Genomic DNA, 22,143 nt, shown 5'->3' on the forward strand with positions numbered 1-22,143 from the left:
TTTTGTAGATGTTAGTACTTCAAAACACTGCGGTATGACCAATAAAGAGACTAAAACATACATTTACATTTATTTTTCTACCCTACTGTCCATTTTTTACTACCAGAACTTTTACAGAGTATTTTACATTCATTTAATGACAAATCAGAAACACTTTCCATTTCAAAAATATTAACGATACTTTTTTGGCATGAAATATGAGCCATATGACAGGTGTTTGGGAAAAAAAACACTGACACAGAATTCCAAAGAACTTTTTAAAGATTACCAAGAAATTTTAATAATGAAAGCTCTGACTGACACGAAGAATGAAGAGTAATGATTTCAGATGTTGTTGTGAGCTCAGGTGGCCTGTTATCTGATCAATGTCCAAAACACACACACACACACACACACACACACACACACACACACACACACACACACACACACACACACACACACACACACACACACACACACACACACACACACACACACACAACCTGTTTTGCTCCCGATTTCCTGCTCATCCGCCGCAGGCTCATCGCGTGCCGGTATTTGACAGGTTTTTCCACACATCAGCCTGGATCTGTTTATTTACACTTATTTATTATTTATATTTACATTTTATTGTGTTCATACGTACACTAATCGCTTCACGCTGAGGAATTTGTCATTTTGCTTCTCGATTGAAGTCACAAATTTCATAGCCCTTTCAAAATATCACAACAGTTTTTTATTAAAATGCTTTCAGCATGGAAGCTTTAAACTGATTAAAATGATCATAATTTTAAATAAACAATTACGTTTTTTCATCAACGAAAGAAAGTATCTCGAAAATATGAAGTTTTTGACATTTAAAGCAGTAAATGTTGATTTCCGTATTTTGTGATTCACGGGTGTTTACCATTATTTATAGACATTTTGACATTTTGGAAACTTGGTCATCGTTCTGTGGAAATTTGATGTTGAAAATTCAGCTTAACAGTTTAACAAAGTGACTTTTATTGACATTTTGGTTGCTTGAAACAAGATTTATATAAGAAATAATATATATATAGGGAGAATTAAGAATTAAAAGAAAAGGTACTGGCAGACAATATTTTACTTAAATATAAAAATAAATAAATAAATAAATAAAGCAAAAACGCAACATCAAAAGTTCGAGGAAACATCAAGGTCCCATAATGCAACTCAAAAACATAAATAAATGACAAAAACATGAAAAATAGACAATTGCACAGATAGAAAATACAGAAAATTGTTAATTTATGGATATTATTTCAGTGTACAGTATTTTATAACACCAACCTACTTCAAAATGTTGATTAAAAGTCACTTTTTCAAAAGTTTTTTTTTTTGTTTGTTATTAAGATGCTTTTATTCAGAATGGAAGCATTGAACTGATTAAAATGATCTGATGATGAATTAAGTTTTATTTATCAATGAAAGAAAGCATCTTGAAAATATGAAGTTTTTGACATTAAAAGCAATATATTATCATACGCTTGAAAAAAAAGTCTTAGTTTTCGTATTTTGTCTTTCACAGGTGTTTCAGAAATCGCATTTCAGAAACTTGATCAGCGCTCTGTCAAATATTGATGTTGTAAATTAAACTCTACGGTTTAACAAAGTGACTTTTATTGGCAATTTGGTTGTTTGAAACAATATAAGTAATAATCATTAGAGAATTAAGTCCGTACAATAAAAAGTACTGGCAGATTATCACCAGGTTTTTGTAGTGTCATTTACACACCAGCCCAGACAATATTTTACTTCAAATATAAATATATAAACAAAGACACAACATCAAGAGTAGTTGGAGGAAAGATCTAGGTCACATAATGCAACTCAAAAACATAAATAAATGACCAGAAACATGAACAACAAAATACAGAAAATTGTTGACAGATTTTATGTATATTTTTTACAGTGTAATTTATAACACCAACCCACTTCAAACTAATAATAATGTTGATAAAAAGTCACTTTTTTAAATGTTTCAACGTCAAAAATTGTTGGAGGAAAGATCAAGGTCCTATAATGCAATAAAAAAAAAACATAAAAACAGAAATAAATGCAAAAACTGACAGAGGAGTCATGGTATAACTCTGTATACACTCTCGGAAATAAAGGTATGCGAGCTGTCACTGTGGTGGTTCCTTTTCAAAAGATTTAAATTTGTACCTTAAAGGTTCATTTTAATACCTCAAGGGTGCATATTAGTACTAAAAAAGTACAAAAGTGTTCCTCTTAAAATGTGTAGGTACTAATATATATTTTTGAGGTACCATTATGTACCCTTTATTGTATACCTCTAAAAATGTATCACCCCAGTGACAGCTCGCGTACCTATTTTTAGAGTATGTGATGAAAAAGACATCCATAAAATAACAGTTTTCTGTGTTTGTCTATTTATTTATGCCTTTTATTGCATTATAGGACCTTGATCTTTCTTCCAACAATAAAAAATATCTTTGCTTCATTATTTTTTAATATTTCCTCCAACCATTTTTGATGTTGAAACATTTTTAATCAACATTATTATTAATTTTAAGGTGAGTTGGTGTTATAAATTAAAGTACACTGTAAAAAGACTTTTTAAAATTATTCTTTTAGTTTGAAGCTGATATTTTCATCATCATTTCAGTCTTCAACCTTCAAGAATCCTTCTGCACCCCAACTTTAAATCAATGACTGAGAATATAACTGGAAATTAACGTAAACGCAGAAACAGAAGCGGCGTAGAGTGTCCAGATATTCAGAAACAGCACAAGACTGACAGAAAACGAAATGAATATGCATATTTGAACAGGTCTGAATCGATACTAGAAGAGTCAAGCTGTCAGCCTGCATTCCTGCTTTAAGCATGTGTGTGTGTGTGTGTCAGATAAACACTCTGGACAGTCTGCAACGCTTCAGTCGGCTCTATTCAACACCTCCTGATTCTGTCGCTATAGACCAATTGTTTTCTTTCCAATGCAAACAGCGCCGTGACATTTGCTTTACCTCCGGCACTTTTCCTTCTTTGCTGTCTGTTACTTTCATACTTGTGTGTGTGCATTCGTGGTGTTCATTTAGTGCAAACTTTTACCCAAAAGAGAGTGCTTAGTAACGTTTTAATCCTTTAGAACTGTGATAGTTCAATTTGGAAGCTTGTGTCTTTTTACAATTGCACATTTAATGTGCAAGTCAAGTTATAAAATGCAAGGTGTAAATTCAAGTGGTGGTCAAGACCTTGAAATTACAACTTTTGGGGAATATTTCTAGGAATTCTGAATTTGAATCTCTTAATTTTGACTTTTCCTGCACTCCTTATTCTGAGTTTACTGCTTATATATTGCAGAATGTTTTTCTTGTAATTCTGAATGTACACTGAAATCTCAAAATATTTGTATGTATCTTTATTAATATATATATTTTTTAATTTTAGTGTTTAGATTTATAATTTATTTATTTATGTTTATTCTGAGTTTAGGCCTCACAATTTTAACTTTTTTCAGAAATTCAGATTTTAATTGTAAATCTATTTATATTTTTATATTTATAAATATATTTATCAATTTATTAATTCTGACCCTTTTTCTAGAAATTCTGATTTTACCTTGAAATCTCTTATTTGTATTTACCCATTTATTAAAATGTTTTGTTTAGATTTCTCAATTCTGACCATTTTCAATAGAAATTTTGAATTTATATTTAACCCTCAAATTTATTTATTTTATTCTGAGTTTCAATCTCACTATTCCAACTTTTTTGTGTAGAAAATCTGCTTTTACACTTAAATGTCATATTTATTTATTTATTTTTAAATTCATCATTTTATCATTAAATTTTTTTTAAGGATTAAGATTTTACTTTTAAATCTCACATTTAAAAAATGAGTTTAGCTCTGACATTTTTGACTTAGAAAAAATTTTCAAGATAAAAAATGTCCGATAAAACAAAATCTGAGCATAGATCTGACAATTTTTACCTTGAAAATTTTTTTTTTTTACTCTCATTATTCTGACTTTTTTCTTGGAATTTTGAGTTCAAATCTATTCATTTTGACTTTTTCAGAATATTCTCCTAAGAAATTCAGATGTTACATTTTAATCTCATTTCTTTGGTATGTTATGTTTGGTATATATATATATATATATATATATATATATATATATATATATATATATATATATATATATATATATATATATATATATATATTTTATTTTATTTTTTTTAATTAAGTTTTGATCTCTCAATTCTGACTATTTTCTTGCAATTTGCAAAAGTTTAAATCTCAAAACTGTTTTCTCTTTTATTTAGCAATCTTATGTTTCCTAGTTTTCCCAAATTCTCAAAAATTTCTCTAAATCTCAAACCTCTTAATATTAATTTTCCTATCCAAAAATAAATGAGTACATTGTGTCCATAATTGTGGACATCTCACAATTCTGAATATTTATAAATGACAACAAAACTGTCAGTACAGTGAGACAAAAACCCACAATTATATTTTATTTTGTACTCCACGGCATAAACCACCTTCTAATTTAAACCTCTGAGCAATAATAATAATGCAAAAACAATACTAATAAAAATCAGCGAAAATACAAAAAGCCCTCATTTTTAAAAATGGCTGCAATAATTGTCTTTGTTTGGCTTTAGAAAAATCAACATATACAGTTAATAGAAAACCAAAAAAATGTCAAAATATGAAATCTTTTTGTCAACTGTAAAAAAAGTTCGTAATTTTATGGTTTATTTCCAGCAGCTGGGGTGCCGGAAAAAAAAACACTAAATGATGGCCATTAAATTACAAAAATGTATCGTAAAATAACAGATATTAAATTACAGAAATGTATCGTAAAATAACGGCCTTTAAATTACAGAAATTTAGCATAAAATAACGACCAATAAATTACAGACATTTATCATAAAATAACGGATATTAAATTACAGCAACTTATCGTAAAATAACGGCTGTTAAATGACAAAAATTTATCGTAAAATATCGACCATTAAATTACAGAAATTTATCGTAAAGTAACGGATATTAAATTACACATATTTCCTTAAATCTAAATTTCTGGTAATTTTTTGTAATTTAAATTCCGTTTATTTACAAAAAAACTTCCATCATTTAAGGGATAATATTTTACGATAAATTTCTGTAATTTAACGGACGTTATTTTAAGTTTTTTTTTTTTCCAGCACACCAGCTACCGGAAATAAACCGTAAAATAACAGATTTTTTTTTTACAGTGTAGGATTTCTGAAGGAAGCTGCTACAAACCTTTGGTCTGACTAACTTGTATATTGTATCGCCTGATACCTTCATATTGTATCTGTATGTACATGCAATTATTTATATATTTATTTTCATTATTACTATATTATTCATTCATTAAATCATTCATTCATTTTCTATCGGCTTGGACTCTTATTTATCAGGGGTCGCCACAGTGGAATGAACCACTAACTATTTTGGCATATTTTTTATGCAGTCAATGTCCTCCAGTATTGGGAAGATTAATATTACTATTATTTTTTTTTTGTATATTTGGTTAAAAGTTCCTAAAATAAATAATAATAAAAAATACTAAAATAAAATCAGTGAGAAGGAGATGCTCCATCTCTTCTATCCCCCCTCCAAAAAACACTTCCTGAAACATTCCAGCATATCCTACAAACAGCTGTGAGCCACTACTGAACTTCTGCTCTTCTTCTTCTTTTTCAGATACAACACACACAGAAGGAGCCACAGCGACCTGTCATATACACACACACACTCCGGTGAGTCCACGCTTCTACCTGTTTTCAATGCAAGTCTTATAAAAAGAAACACTTTTAGCACATGCGGCTTCCAAAAACCACATAGAAAACTCACAGAACATCCCGTCTCAATAATAACCCAGACCCCGAGCTTAATGAAAATTGGGTTGTAGTGAGTAAATGTGTGTGTGTGTGTGTGTGTGCTTTACAAGTTCAGTTCCAGCTCTAATCAAACACACCTGAAGCAGCCAATCGGGGTCTTTGAGTTCAGCCGAAAACATTTGCATTATTATACTGTGTGTTAAAAGTACCCAAGTATGCGGTAGCTAACAGAATATAGGCTTTGCTAATGTTTTCGTTCAGCAGAAAATGGCAGCAATTCATTCTAGGCTAACAAAATATATAACAAACATGCTGCTTATGCTTTTGGGTTTAGTTGTGATTGAGCTGTTGGTTACGCAAATGTTGAAAAACAAACATTAAGCGACTTTTTGAAGGTTTTCTTAATGGTCTGAAACAAGTTAAACGATTCACTGAAGCATTTTATGACTGATGTGTACATACTAACATTTCAAGAACATTATTAAAGGCCAAACACTGAACAAACACTATTTGGTTTCAGAATTTGGAGTTTGCATTACAGAATTTGGACTTTTTCTTTTAGAAATCTTGAACTGTTTAACTTCTTGACTTATTCCTCTCAGAATATCATTTACATCTCACAGTTATGGGGTTTAGTTTTTATTCTTCCAAGCTGCTATATTGACTTTTTTGCTCAGATTTCTTCTAAAATCTGTCTTTTTTTTTTTTTTTTTCTCTCTGAATTCTGAGTTTACATTACACATTTATGACCTTTCCCTCTCTGAACTGCACATTTAAATACCAGTACTCAGGTTTTTTTCTTCATAATTTTGCATCATGACTTTTCCATCTCAAAATCATGACTTTTTCTTTCTGAATACTGAGATTACCTCCAAAAATATAAAATTCTCTCTCGGATTTCAGAGTTTACAACCTAAAATTGTGACTATTTACTCTTTGCATTCCACATTTACATTTTAGAGTTAAATATTAGATTTTGATTTTTTAAATTTCCATCTTGAAACTACGACTCTTGCTAATTTACTTCCCCAAATTATTACGTTTTCTCTCAGATTTTGAATTATTAAGAATTTTTACCTCAGAATTTTGAATTTCCACGTTGCAATGATTTTTTAAAAATAAATGATTAATTTAGTTTTTTTAGTTACATGTCAAATCTTTGACTTTTTTTCTCTCTAAATTCTGAGTTTACATTGCAAAAATATGACTTTCCCCTCTCAGAATTCCAAATTTACATCTCAGAATTAAATTATGACCTTCTTCCCAGATTTTAAAAACTTCCATCTCAAAACTACAACATTTTCTCTCTGAATTCTGTTTACACCCCGAAATTACAACAGTTTTCTAACAGAATTTGAAGTATTGAGAATTAAATAAAAAAAAAATTCCCTCAGAATTTGAAATTTCCACATTACATTTAATTTTGATTTCAAAATTATTATCTTTTCTTTCTGAAATCTGAGTTTAGATCCCAAATTATTACGTTTTCTCTCTGATTTCTGAGTTTACATCCTAAAAATGCAACACTTTTCTCTCAGAATTTAAATTAATGAGAATTAAATCTCAGGGTTTTCCCTCAGAATTTTTAATTTCCACTTTGCTACTAAAATTATTAAGTTTTCTCTGAGATTTCTGAGTTTACATCCCAAAATTACAACTGTCCTGAGAGAACAGTTAAATTTGGAATTTACTCAAACTGTTTTACATTTCCATGTCAAAATGATGATTTGTTTCTGAATTCTGAGTTGTCATGTACTAAATCACAACTATTTTCTCCTTTTTTAAGACTTTTTTTTTCCTTTTAAGAATTCAGAATTTCTGCTTCACAATTATAACAACTATTTCCATCTCAAAAGCATGACGTTTCATTTCAGAGTTTACATCTCAACATTAAGATTTTTTAGCAAGAATAACCATTGATTCTCTGAATTCTGTTTACCTCTGACATTTATAACTTGTCTCTCTCTGAAATCTGAGTTTACATCTCACATTTCAGACATTTTATATATAAAATAAGAGTTTACATCTAGCAGTTCTGACCATTTGCCACCAGATATTTTTCCAACAAAGAAATAAACAAATAAAAAGGTTGGTTGCAAGTTTATCTCATACTCTTAAAAAATATTATTTGGCTGCTTTTTCAAACAACCTATTTAAAATGAGCTGAAGCAACACAATTCTGGAGATTTCTTTGGAACAACTTAAATGTTTCATGTTCAGCCCACTTACATTTGTGAAGTTAACTTAATCGATCTGAGACAACATGACAACATGAACGAATTGTGTGAAACCCAGCATTTTTTACAGTGTTGTTCTGATAAATCAACATTACTTGATTATTTTAAATACATCTAAAGAAAATTAATCAACTTAATTAATTTAGGAGTGTTAAACATTAGGTCAATTTGACATGATACTAACAAGTTAATCAACCCTGATATTAGATATTAGATTATAAGATAAAAGAAATAAATCTTAAGAGTTATTTTTAATTGTATAAGACAAACTCAAAAACTGCAGAAATCCCAGGGTGCAAACTCCTTCACAATGACCTTTTTACTTCTGGAAATAGTACACAAAGCGGTATTCAGTCTATAGTCCTGCAGGAACAGGACTGAGTGCTGTTTAAAAGTGATGAAGCACTGAAACAGATCACTGCACACTCGAGCGGTTAACAGTGAAAGCAGACTGGGCTTGTGCTGGTGTTTGTTTAAGGGCCAGTGATTGAGTCTAGTCAAGCATATATGGCTGTATGAGGGCCTTCAGCACTTTCAGATGACGGGGTTCCAGTATTGTCCCGCCTGAGGGGCAGACCAGGGCTTATAAGACAACACTACAACTCCCCCTAACCTTGCCATGGCCTGTCCCAACAGCCCCGCACAGGCCTCAGGACAGTCATTCAACAAAAGAGACAAAAAAAAAAAAAACACACACAAACACACACACACACAGTTTAATTAGGCAGTTTGCAAATATTCCTGCCACTAAAGGAATTCCTGTCTGGCTCAAGAGGAACCAAATTCCTTTGCTTTCTGGAAGGATCTATGTTTACATCCACCTATTTTAATGCACAGTTTAGATATGCACATAGAAAACTGATACACAAAATAAGATATTTTGAAGAAAGCTGCAAACACTGATTCCTGATAATTAGAGGTTTTTAGACTTTTCAGAATATATTTTGTGTTCATCAGAAGAAAAAAAAACTCTTTAAACCAGATAATTTATGCTTGAAAATCAAAATCAAGCTTCAGAGGTCACATTATTATTATTATTATTATTATTCGTTCATTTCTTTTCGGCTTAGTTCCTTTATTAATCTGGGGTCGCCACAGCGGAATGAACCGACAACTTATCCAGCATATGTTTAACACATCCATACACATTCATTCACACATACACTTTGGACAATTTAGCTTACCCAATCCACTACACCACGTTTTTTGGACTTGTGGGGGAAACCGGAGCACCCTGGAGGAAACCCACGCCAACATGGGGAGAACATGCAAACTCCACACAGAAATGCCAACTGACCCTGCCGGGTCTCGAACCAGCAACCTTCTTGCTGTGAGGCGTTTGTATTACCCACTGCGCCACCGTGCTGCCATTATTGTTATGATTTATTTATTTATAATTTATTATTATTATTATTATTATTATTATTATTATTATTATTATTATTATTATTATCATCATCATCTAGGGACAGCAGGTGGAAAATAGCTACCTTGCTAAAACCTGGCACAACTCATCTTTTCTTTTCAAGGTTAATGTAATTTTGTGCATGCCCCTGTTAAATAATACATATTTTTATTGTACGGAATATTAAGAGCTGCTTTAACTGATTTAAGTGCCGGAAAAAATATTTAAAAGAACTTGAGACTGAAAATTGTCATTTTAAAAAGATAAATGGAGAAAAAAAAAGTCCAAAGTGACATTTGCTGTTTGGTACCTATTTCTTTAAAATGAGCAGAAACAAAACACTTCTTGATGTCTTTTAGGGGACAGATTAATAATTCTTCTTTAATCTTCAATCAACCTAAATTTGCAAAAACTATTAAGTTAACTTAATTCCTTCATGTTTAAGTGTGAAACCCAGCATTTTTTACAGCAAAAGTTGAATTCTAAAAGTTCAAATTAGAATCAAATTAACTTTGTAACTTGCATTTATTTGTTTGTTCATTCATTCATTCATTCATTCATTCATTCATTCATTCATTCATTCATTCCACAACACATTGACAGTGTACATTAAACGACATTTTTCAAAAAAATTGATCTAAATTAGCACAAAGACTAGTTTTCATTGGTAGTTTCTTTGTAAATCTATTAAATGAAAATTAGACTCAACGTCAAGTTAACATTTGATTTAAAACTAAACTATACAATCAGAAATAAAGGAACAAAGTCTGTCACCTTTTCAAAAGGAACACTTTTGTATCATACAGGTGGACATAAGGACCTTTAGGGTACACTTTTGTAATTGTAAGGTTCACTTTTGTACCTTTAAGGTACAAACTTTTAGGCGTTAATATACAGTTGAAGTTAGAATTATTATCCCTCCTGACTTATTAGCCCCTCTCTTTCTCTCTCTCTCTCTCTCTCTCTCTCTCTCTCTCTCTCTCTCTATATATATATATATATATTTTTTTTTTTTTTTTTTAATAACTTATTTCTAATAACTGATTTTGTTTCTCTTTGACATGACAGTACAAGTTATTTGACTAGATATTTTTCAAGACACTAGAATTTAGCCTTAAAGTGACATTTAAAGGCTTAACTAGGATAATAAAGCAAGTCAGGTTAAAAAAGCAAGTTATTGTATAACGATGGTTTGTTCTATAGACAATCTAAAAAATATATTGCTTAAGGTGGCTAATAACATTGACTATAAAATGGTTTTAAAATCATTAAAAACATTTTTTTCCAGCTGAAATAAAACAAATAAGACTTTCTCCAGAAGAAAAAATATTATAGGAAATACTGTGAAAAATTCCTTGCTCTGATACACATAATTTGGGAAACATTTGAAAAAGAAAGCGAAATTAACAGAAGGGCTATTAATATTAAAATTTTGACTTCAACTGTACCTTTCAGAAACTGCTAGGGAAAAAAACTCCCTAGTGACAGAGTTTGTACATTTATTTCTGAGAGTGTATAAAGCTGATTTACAAAACTTACTAAAACAAGTAAACATAAAAACCTGCTTTCATGACTTTTTGATGCCATCATGTGTTTTCGATACATTTCCTGAAGCAATCCTACAGGGTTTGCCTGCGTTACTGCTGTTTACACAAGAGTAGAGTCGAGGTGTTACATTAAACTCCAGCTGACTTACAGCGCAATGCTAAGATTGACTTAACCTAAACACACACAGCAGACTCACGCACGTGAACACACACACACACACACATACACACACACACACACACACACACACACACACACACACACACACACACACACACACACAGTACACCCTGCAGATACACTCAAACACTCGTGGCACAGTGGTGTGTGATGGATATACAGCATGTGCTTTCCATCCGCTTGCTCTCGATGCTTGAGTGAGGGTGAAGAGGCCTATGGGATTGCTCAAATTGAATGTTTAATGGAGACAAAGTGTTTACGGAGTACTTGGTTAGCGATGATATTGGGAAAGAGAGGGTTTTCTCTGCACTTTTATGCTTTATAGGTCTCAGTGAACAAAAAAAAAAAAAGAAAAAATGTTTCAGTGACACTAGTTATGTGTATGTGCGTGTGTGGATTCTGGAAAACCGCCGCAGGGCAACCAGACTCGAAAAATCAGCAACGGAAAAGCAAAAAGTGTGTCTAAATCTCACAGTTTTAAAGAATGAGGAAAAAGAAACGCAGCACTCCAGATGCTGTCATCACGAACACATCGAGAAAAACATTCCTAGACAATAACAGGTGCTGAAGAATCTGCAGGAACACAAACCAATGAGTGACAAGATCATATCTCTGCTCATAAAAGCCACACAATAAACCAATACAGAAATAAATAAACCTGCTAAATATCATGTAGGCTTAATCTACAGTAGGCCAATTTTTTCAATATATACACTTTTAGATTGTTTTGTTTGTGATATTTACATGATATCAACTTTTGTTATTATTATTATTACTGTGCTTGTGTTTACATTTAGTCATACAGCAGATGCTTTTGTCCAAAGCGACTTACAATTGAGGAGGCATTCAGTGATTCAACAAGAAGAGACAATACAAATGCAATCCCACGGCAATTCGTAACTTTTTGATTTAGTGGCTAATTGGTATGAATTCAGACAATCTAATTTGTAAAATTTAGTACGATTTGCTCATCACCCAATGGCGGTTGGGGTTAGGGGTGGGGTTGGGTGCCACGCCTCCTTTTTAAAATCTTACATTTTTGTACAACTGAACTCTAAACTGACAAAACGTAAAATACTTTTGTGTCCTCACGAGATCAGGCTGGCAATACACACAAGAAGTGCTAATTATACAAATGAACTGTTGGCACTCCAGAGAATTAAGTGCTGGAGTTAGGAGGGAGGACTAATTATTATTTAAATAGAGAGAAAAGTGTTTCTACAGGTGGTTTGTCAAGCCCACTCACGAGTATGAGGCACACTTTATAAATGCACAGTGTTTATTTTTAGAGATAAGGACTGATTTTAAGAAAGTCTCTGGTGCAAATGTGGTGCAAGTGTCGGTGAAAGAGTGTGTTTCTACAGGTGGTTTGTCAAGCCCACTCACCTGTATGTGGCACACCTCATAAATACACAGTGTTCATTTTTAGAGATAAGGACTGATTTTAAGAAAGTCTCTGGTGCAAATGTTGGTTAAAGTGTCAGGGAGATTAAAAGAATGTGTTTCTACAGGTGGTTTGTCAAGCCCACATCTAAATGAGGCACACAATTTATAAATACACAAAGTTTTTTTTTTAGATGTGAAATTTCTGCTATGAAACTGTGTGCGCAGGCTGACAGGTTCACCTTATCTGCTCCTGCATCATTAACTACATGCTGTCAACTCGGCAGCCAACGAGCTTGTCCTCATCAGTTTAAATGCTATGCATTAATTTATGCGGTTAAGCTGCGGCGTGTTATCTGAGACCCTCCTCCACCCCAGCTCCACCTGTGTTTAGATCTGCTACGAGGGTTACATATATATTATGTTTGCAGCCGCAGCATGTTATATTCTCAGATGGCATGTCTGTGTATATACTGGCAGTCGCAGATCTCTGTGTTATGCTCTGCCATTATAATCAAAGCAGCAGCTGCGTAGCAGATCTACTCCGCAAAGACCAAACACATCTACATTGCCATATACATATTCATTACCATACTAAATCCTGAGAGTATACATGACAGAAATAGAGTGATTGTAAGAAAGTGGTGCATGTGCCGGTTAAAGTGTCAGAGAGATAAAAGAGTGTTTTTCAATACAAGTGGTTTATAAAGCCCACTCACCCATGTGAGGGACACTCAGAATTGCATGTTTTGTGGCCCAAATTATAAGTGCAACACATTTCAGATATGAAAGCCTCACTCATGCTTATCAGCACTTGACATTCTCCAGATTATCTTTATGGTCATCTATAAATAAATAAGTAAATGAAGACTGAAAACCGAACTGTAGGAAGTCTTTATTGTTGCATCTCTAATTCATACAGCAGATCATTTGAAGAAGTGAAATGTTAATGCATGTTTCTGTGATTTAACACTTATCAGGCAGCTCTAAAGTGTTACGGTAACATATCACATGATTATAGAGGATCAGATTCCACTCATTCTCATCCGCGCACCAGCAGTTAGCACGTCTGCATGTGTAAACAACAGACACGCATGACATCCAGCAGCAAGTATGTCAAGCGTTTACCTCATACTGATGACTACAGTCCGCCTTCATAATTCATACTTTTATCCATTTCTCGATGAATATTAATTATATTCAAGAATATTAACACATTTATTATAATTATTATTTATTACTTTATTTATTAATAATTATATTATATATATATTATACTTTTTATTCTGTAGCCAATTAGAAAGAGATCTAAAGAAGGTTTATAATAATGACTTAAGCAGTCTTTGTCTATTTTAACTATATATATATATATATATATATATATATATATATATATATATATATATATATATATATATATATATATATATATATATATATATATATATATACTGTATATATGTTCCTATTCCCACTAATCTAAAATAAATAGGACTTACTCTACAAGAACAATATAACAGAACATACTGTAAAACAAATGCCCTGTCGACAATAATTCCTCACATATACAGTAACATCCCATAGAAAGTCTTCGTTTAAAGGGGAATGGGTGTTTTTCAGAGAAATCTGCATTTGCGTTTGCCGCTGTGTGTGTGTTGCTGTAGTTGTAGAGCTGCAGGTTTGTGTTTGAGATGTGCCTTTTCAAAACCCACAGTGGCTGCATGTACATAATCTACTGTTTGCAGAAGCGATGGCTATCAGAAACAGCAGTTTTAGCACACTCGCTGAACGTGTGAATGACAGAACAGGTCCATTCACTTTAAACCAATGTCACGGGGGTACTGAGGAATTTAACACACACACACACTTACACGCACGCAGACATTGTTGACACAATCTACACTGTAAAAAAGCGCTACAGGAATAAAGATAACTTTGAACATATGGATTATAAGGACTCTTTGTAGGCGTGATGTATTTTATACAATGTTGTCAACCGATTAATCGCATCCGAAATATAAGTGTTTACAGTGTGAGCATACTCACTGTGTGTAAATATTGTGTGCATATAAATCTAAAATACTAAACAAAAATATTGGCATACAGTTGAGGTCAGAATTATTAGCCCCCCTTTGATTTTTTTTTTCTTAGAGAGCAAGGAAATTTTCACAGTGTGTCTGATAATATTTTTTCTTCTGGAGAAAGGCTTTTGTTGTATTTCGGCAACAATAAAAGCAATTTAAAAATTTTTTAAAAAGGTTTTAAGGACAAAATTATTAGCCTCTTTAAGCTAATTTTGCTTTCGATTCTACAGAACAAACCATCATTATACAATAACTTGCCTAATTACCCTAACCTGCCTAGTTAACCTAATTAACCTAGTTAAGCCTTTAAATGTCACTTATAGAAGTGTCTTGAAATATATCTAGTCAAATATTATTTACTGTCATCATGACAAAGATAAAATAAATCAGTTATTAGAGATGAGTTATTAAAACTATTATGTTTAGAAATGTCCATCAAACAGAAATTGGTAAAACAAAATAAACAGGGCAGCTAATAATTCAGGCGGGCTAATAATTCTGACACACACACATATATATTCAGGGTTACTGCCGTTCACCCTGTGCTCGTCTGTGTTTGTTTCTGCTTCATCTCTCACACACATTCAGGCGAGACACAGCAGGTAAAGACATGTTTCTTCATGCACATGTTTCAGTTCTGAGATTTTGGGCTTATTCCTGAAGAGTTTATTCAAAAGAACATGTAAAGAGAACATCTGAAACACATGTTAAAGTGTTTCTTTTGATTCACTTTATCAGTGTTTGTTTGTAAAAGCTTTTTTTTTTTTTGCAAAAAAAATTTGTCCCATGCATCTGCTCTTCTAATTTTCGTCTGTCCCACTGCAGTATTTTCAGAACTAATGACACAAAAATTTTGAAACTTTATCATTGAGATTTTGTTTTGTGCACCATAAGTCAGTTTATTTGTCATTATTTAAATCATTTGGACATTTTGCCCTCATAATTTTAGCTATTACTAACTTTAAGCTGACATTTCATTTGATGATTTCAACTTTATGTTCAATGGTTTTCAAAATAACTTAATTTGTCTTCATTCATTCATTCATTCATTCATTCATTCATTCATTCATTCATTCATTCATTCATTCATTCATTCATTCATTCATTCAGCCATCTATTCAGCCATCATCCAGTCATTCATTCATTCTTTCAATAATCCATTCATTCATTCATTCATCCATCCATCCATTCATTCATTCATTCATTTATTCATCCATACATCCATCATCCAGTCATTCATTCGTTCTTTCATTCATTCATTCATTCATTCATTAGTTCGTTCGTTCATTCGTTCGACTGACTCAAGTCATTTTACCCCAAAATGATGAGTTGTTGTCAACATATTTATTTTTTTTCAATTATTCGTATGACATCTATTCTCATTCACTTTATTGTCATTATTTATATAATTTAGACCTTTTTTCTCTCTTAATTTTAGCTAATACTGACATTTAGCTCATTTGCATTTGTTGATTTCACTTTTTTATGTCAAAAGTGTGACATAGGTTTAACATTTCGTCCAAATTTGACTAATTATATTTATTTAAAATTCATTTGACTCACTCAAGATATTTTACCTCAAAATAATGTCTTATTGTCAATGATATTTGTATGTTTTACTATTTGTATTGAAAAAGAAGCAAGTGTTTGCACTTTTGTTAAATCCTGAATGGTTGTGTTGCTCAGTTGTCTTGGTTCTGAATGTCTTCCGGTCACTTTAGTGCTTTAAATCCCTATCAAGACAACAAAATGGCTTTGTTGACAAACTAGCAAGTGATGAGCACTTCAAAGGCATCCAGAGCTCAGCATTGTGCTGTGCAACCCGAGTCTGTCTGAAATCTGCTGTGTGTGTGTGTGTCTGTCAGCGAGTGACCTTTGATGACCTCTGAACCCAGCCAATCATCTCCGATCTCAGTGCTATCTAGTAAACATCTGGCCTCAGTGGCACTGGTGCTAATTCTTCAATGCTAATTCATTCATTCACAATCAGCTTAGTCCCTTGTTTATTAGTGGTTGCAACAGCGGAATGAACCGGCAACTATTGCAATATATGTCTTAAACAGGAAATGCCCATCCAGCTGGGGAAACACCCATACATCCTCTCATTCACACACGCACAATTATACACTACGGCCAATTTACCTCATCCAATTCACCTATAGCGCATGTGTTTGTACTGTGGGGGAAACCAAGGCACCTGGAGGAAACCCACACCAACACAGGGAGAACATGCAAACTCCAAACTCCAACTGGCTCAGCTGGGACTCAAACCAGAGACCTTCTTCTCGTGTTGCGACAGTGCTAACCACTGCGTCACCCTGATGCTAATTCTTTGCATTTATAAAAGTGTTTCGCTCTTAGACTGTTGGCCAAGACACTGCAGAGAAACACTGACCTCAAATCAGCCAGTCGCAGAGCAGTCTGTGTGTGTGTGTTTGTGTTTGATGATTATCAGCACCACCGGCACAGATCTAGAGGATCAGATTCACTATACCACAAACCCTCGCTATTATGACAAAGCAGAATGAAGCCTTTATGTGTTGGCTAATGATCCCTGTCTGAGTGATTAAAGCTAGAAACAGGCCAAACTAATGCTCACGTTCATTTGTTTGACATTATTGCAATAATAATGTAATTTTACTGCAATTGTTGACTTCAAATATTTGATTGAATTACTTACAGATTATTGTTTGAATTAAATGTAATACTTTATTTATTTTAACTTAGTTTTAATACAAATTTTATCCTATTACCATATAATTAGAATATTTTTCAACATATGACTTATTTGAATACAATTTGGGTCCATGCAAATTAAACTTATTCTAAATGTAATATATTAAAATATTTTTTAATTGTTTTTGTAAAACTGTTAATGAGCCACATGTACTAGTACAAGATTATATATATGAAAATTAATATGGATATTTAACTTGTGTATATAGTCAGTATTTAATTTGAATATTTATTGATAATTTTTTTATATCTATTCTTCAAACTTCTTCCAACTAACCTTAATTTCCTTAAATTATTTTATTATTTACATACATTTTTGATAGGAGGATATTTTATGTATTTAAAATGTATGACATTAAATAATAGATTTAAATATTAGTTTATTTTTGTTCAATTTTAAATGAGTTAAATGTATTAGAATAATCTAATCATTGATGAATGTTTAATTTGTATATTCATAAAAATTAAATATTTTTTAATGACAATACTTTAATATTTCCTAACATTTTTAAAAAACAACAAATCACAAAATACAAAAAATATATAAATAAATAAATTAATTAAATAAATAATTATTTATTTAAGTAAAATAAAAATACAAATTTAAATAAATAAATAAATAAATAATTTTTTTTTTAAATATTTAAAATAATTCAAATTTCACAGGAGGGCCAAAAAGTTTGGCTTCTTGTATATAATTTAGCTTGATTCGATATTTGTATTAAAACAGAAGCGTGTTTGCACTTTTGCTGAATCTTGAATGGTTGTGCTGCTCAGATTTCATGGTTCTGAATGTTTTATAGTATTTTAAAAAAATTTTTTTGGAAAATCTTAAATTAAATAAATGTATTTGAAAAATCTAATTATTTATGGTTATTTAATTTGTATGTTCATTTAAAGTTTAATTAGTTTTTTTATGACAATATGTTAAAATTTCCTAACTTTTATTTTTACCGCAAAGTATAATTTACAACAGCAGTGTCCAAAGTGCGATTCACGAGACAATAATTGGAAAAAATTGGAAAACAAATGATAATTTCACATGGCGGCAAATCTTTTAGACTTCAACTGTATCGCAGAAAGTGAGCGAGAGTTTACCACAGTAAACTTGAAAAATAGTGAGGCTTCTTTGTCATCTCTACAGCACAAAAGTCCCCACTTAACTCAAGTATTACACACTCTTTAACAATCGAAAAAAACAAGGCATCAGGTTTAGCAGGTATGGTGACATATCACACACTGAAACTCTTCCGAAACCGTCATGTGTGTACACACGCACACACACAGACAGACTTGCTTCTGCATGAAGATCTGTGTGTGTTTGTACTCTGACATTTCCCTCCTGCTGTCAGGAATCTGTGTTTTATGGTGCTGCACTGTCAGTGTGAGCGATGGACTGGTGCATTGTGGGTAACAGCTGTGCACAGGTCAGGCGGCTAAAAGGAAGTCTTCCTTTTCTATGTTTACTTTGGTTAATAAAATAGAAATATTTTAATTATTAACACCAACATTATTTAGTTATTAAAATTATTAATGGTTTAGTAAAATGTTTTTTCTTTTTTTAAATATATCCCACGAGCTATGTGCATTTAAAAATATATTGTTAATAGTTTGTAATGCAATAAATTGTTTTAATTCATAAGTTTTAAATAGTTATAATGTTTAGTTTTAGTTTAAATTAGTTTATTTTAATAAATTTTTTATTTAATTCCGAGTTTGGTTAATTCAATTGTTTGATTTGTTTTGTCGCTATTTGAAAAGAAAAAGACAGTTCATTATAAAAAAAAGAAATAAACAAATAAACAAACAAATAAAAAAATGAAAAACTGCTTAAATTATAGCAAAACTAAAATAAATAAGAAAACATTTATTAAATTACCCGCCTTAAAGGGGGGTAATAATGAAATAAAAAATAATAAAAACTTCTTTAACTCATGACAAACTAAACTAAATAAGAAAATAATATAATAAATTACCATTCTTAATAATGAAAATAAATAAAAAACAGATTTATTGCAGCAAATCTAAAGAAATAATAATAAAAATATATATATATATATAATAGGAACTACTATGAAAATATCCTTGCTCTCTTAAAAAAACGCTTATAAAACTGTAATTATTTCACAAATATGTTCTAAGATGGCTAATATGTTTGCCTTCAACTGCATTAAAATATGATTAGCAACTATTCTAATGCTTATTTAATTTTCTTTTCAAATAATTCCCAAGTGCTGTTTATTAGAGATATTATTATTATTATTATTTGTTATTATTATTAATATTACTAGTATTATTCTTATTATTAGTAGTAGTAGTAGTATTAATAATAATAATAATAATATTAATAATAATAATACTAATACCAATAATAATAACAAGCGTAAAAATTATTATTTTAAAATACCATTCTTAATAATGAAAATAAATAAAAACAGCTTTTATTCCAGCAAATCAAAAGAGATAAAAATAAAAAAATAAAATAGGAAATACTGTGAAAATGTCCTTTGCTCTTTTAAACAACACTTATATATATATATCTGACAAATAATGACAATTTTATAGGACAGCTAATAGGTTTTCCTTCAACTGCATATATAATATATATTAGCAACTATTCTGATGCTGAGCAGCTATTTGAGCCTGTGGCATGTGTAGCATTGAGTGGTCAGTTAGTCAGGATTAAAGCTGAGCTTCTGGTCTTACACGTACAGTACACACACACAGACTGGGTCTTGTTTCGCTCAGTCCCGCTTGAGTGTGTTTCTGCACATAAGCTCTGTTGACGGGGCCTGCTGGAGCTCTAATTGTTTTGGCTCCTGGCATTCGCTCATCATTTCTTTCTCTCTCTCTTTTTACCTCACACTTGTTTTCTTTGCTTTCAGATTATGAAGAAACAAATGTAACACAATACTTTTCTCTTCCCGGCAACTTTGCTTTTGTGCTTTTTTTCCTGTAAAACGCCTCAAGCAATAACGTCCTTATCAACAGCTGTCTTATTTAAATCAACACATTTTCAATAGCAAATGCATGTCTTTGAATTAAATGGTCCCGTGTGGGGGGTATGCAAAGCGCCAGCTGCCTCAATAACACACTGACGGAGAAAAGAGACACACATTATGGTATATTATTAGACATTTTACTAAATGTTAGTGGTAACTCTGCAGCACTGTTGCCAACAACTACCCCTTTACACTAACTTACTTGTAAATGTGTTTTACAGTAGCAGGGACTACTGTTTTTTCATTTAACAGTAAATTAGACTTACCGCAACTTCTTTTTATAGTAAAATGCCCTTTACAACATATTAATTTTACAGTATGACCAATTTTACAGCAATTTACCGCAAATGCCACTTTATAGTAACTTACTTGTAAATGTGTTTTACAGTAGCAGGGACTACTGTTTTTTCATTTAACAGTAAATTAGCCTTACCGCAACTTCTTTTTATAGTAAAATGCCCTTTACAACATATTAAGTTTACAGTATGACCAATTTTACAGCAATTTACCGCAAATGCCACTTTATAGTAACTTACTTGTAAATGTGTTTTACAGTAGCAGGGGCTACTGTTTTTTCATTTAACAGTAAATTAGACTTACCGCAACTTCTTTTTATAGTAAAATGCCCTTTACAACATATTAATTTTACAGTATGACCAATTTTACAGCAATTTACCGCAAATGCCACTTTATAGTAACTTACTTGTAAATGTGTTTTACAGTAGCAGGGGCTACTGTTTTTTCATTTAACAGTAAATTAGCCTTACCGCAACTTCTTTTTATAGTAAAATGCCCTTTACAACATATTAAGTTTACAGTATGACCAATTTTACAGCAATTTATCGCAAATGCCACTTTATAGTAACTTACTTGTAAATGTGTTTTACAGTAGCAGGTTTCTCCCACATTTTCATTTTACAGTAAATTAGCCTTACCACAACTACTTTTTATGGCAAAATGCCCTTTACAACATATATTTTTTTCACTTTATTTTTATACATTAAAACATTTTACAGAAAAGAACATTCAGTGACAGCAGAATGTTTTTTGTTTTAAAAAATACAAAAAAGTAACCCTAGATGTAAATAAAAAAATGTACAAAAAAAACAAAACAAAAAACACACACGTTAATTTCAGTTTCAATGGAGCTGTATATACTATGTCCTGTTCAGATATAAAGTAACAGGTGCCCATCTTTGCATCTTTGTTTAAAAATATCCACTTTCAATTGTAGTTGAGCAGTCATATATTCTATTCTATATATAGATTAAAGTTTATCTATCCACTGTACTATTGTTGGAGGGTGTGGCTTCATCCAGTTTATTGTTATAGTCTTTCTTGCACTTAGTAAAAGTAGTGTATACACACACAACTGCCCATTTACAGTAAGTTTCCAGTAAATGTGTTTCACAAAAGCAGGGACCTACCGCATTTTAATTTTACAGTAAAACAGCCTCACTGCAACTTCATTTTATGGTAAAATGCCCTGTACAACAATTTTACATTGTCAAATTTTAGAGCAATTTATCTCAAATGCCCCACTACAGTAAGTTTGCTGTAAATGTGTTTTACAGTGACAGGGCCCTACTGTTTTTTCATTTTACAATAATAAAGCCTTGCCGCAAATCCTTTTTTTGGTATTTACAACATATTAATTTTACTTTATGACAATTTTTTACAGCAATTTACAACAACGGCCCCTTTATAGTAATTTACCTGTAAAT

General features: G+C 31.5%; 2 protein-coding genes across 12 annotated transcripts in view; one reads left to right on the forward strand and one right to left on the reverse strand.

The window, feature by feature from the left end:
- coro7 (coronin 7) overlaps window positions 1-22,143 on the reverse strand; it is a 303,620-nt gene that overhangs the window by 102,941 nt on the left and 178,536 nt on the right.
- The window catches only part of vasnb (vasorin b), a 47,491-nt gene that overhangs the window by 17,451 nt on the left and 7,897 nt on the right, over window positions 1-22,143 (forward strand). The window contains exon 2 of the mRNA NM_001110762.1: window positions 5,708-5,763. The gene's annotated coding sequence lies outside the window, so the exon portion shown is untranslated. The remainder of the gene's footprint in view (window positions 1-5,707; window positions 5,764-22,143) is intronic.

The sequence above is a fragment of the Danio rerio genome, chromosome 3 (genome assembly GCF_049306965.1).
Source record: "Danio rerio strain Tuebingen ecotype United States chromosome 3, GRCz12tu, whole genome shotgun sequence".
Lineage (NCBI taxonomy): Eukaryota > Metazoa > Chordata > Actinopteri > Cypriniformes > Danionidae > Danio > Danio rerio.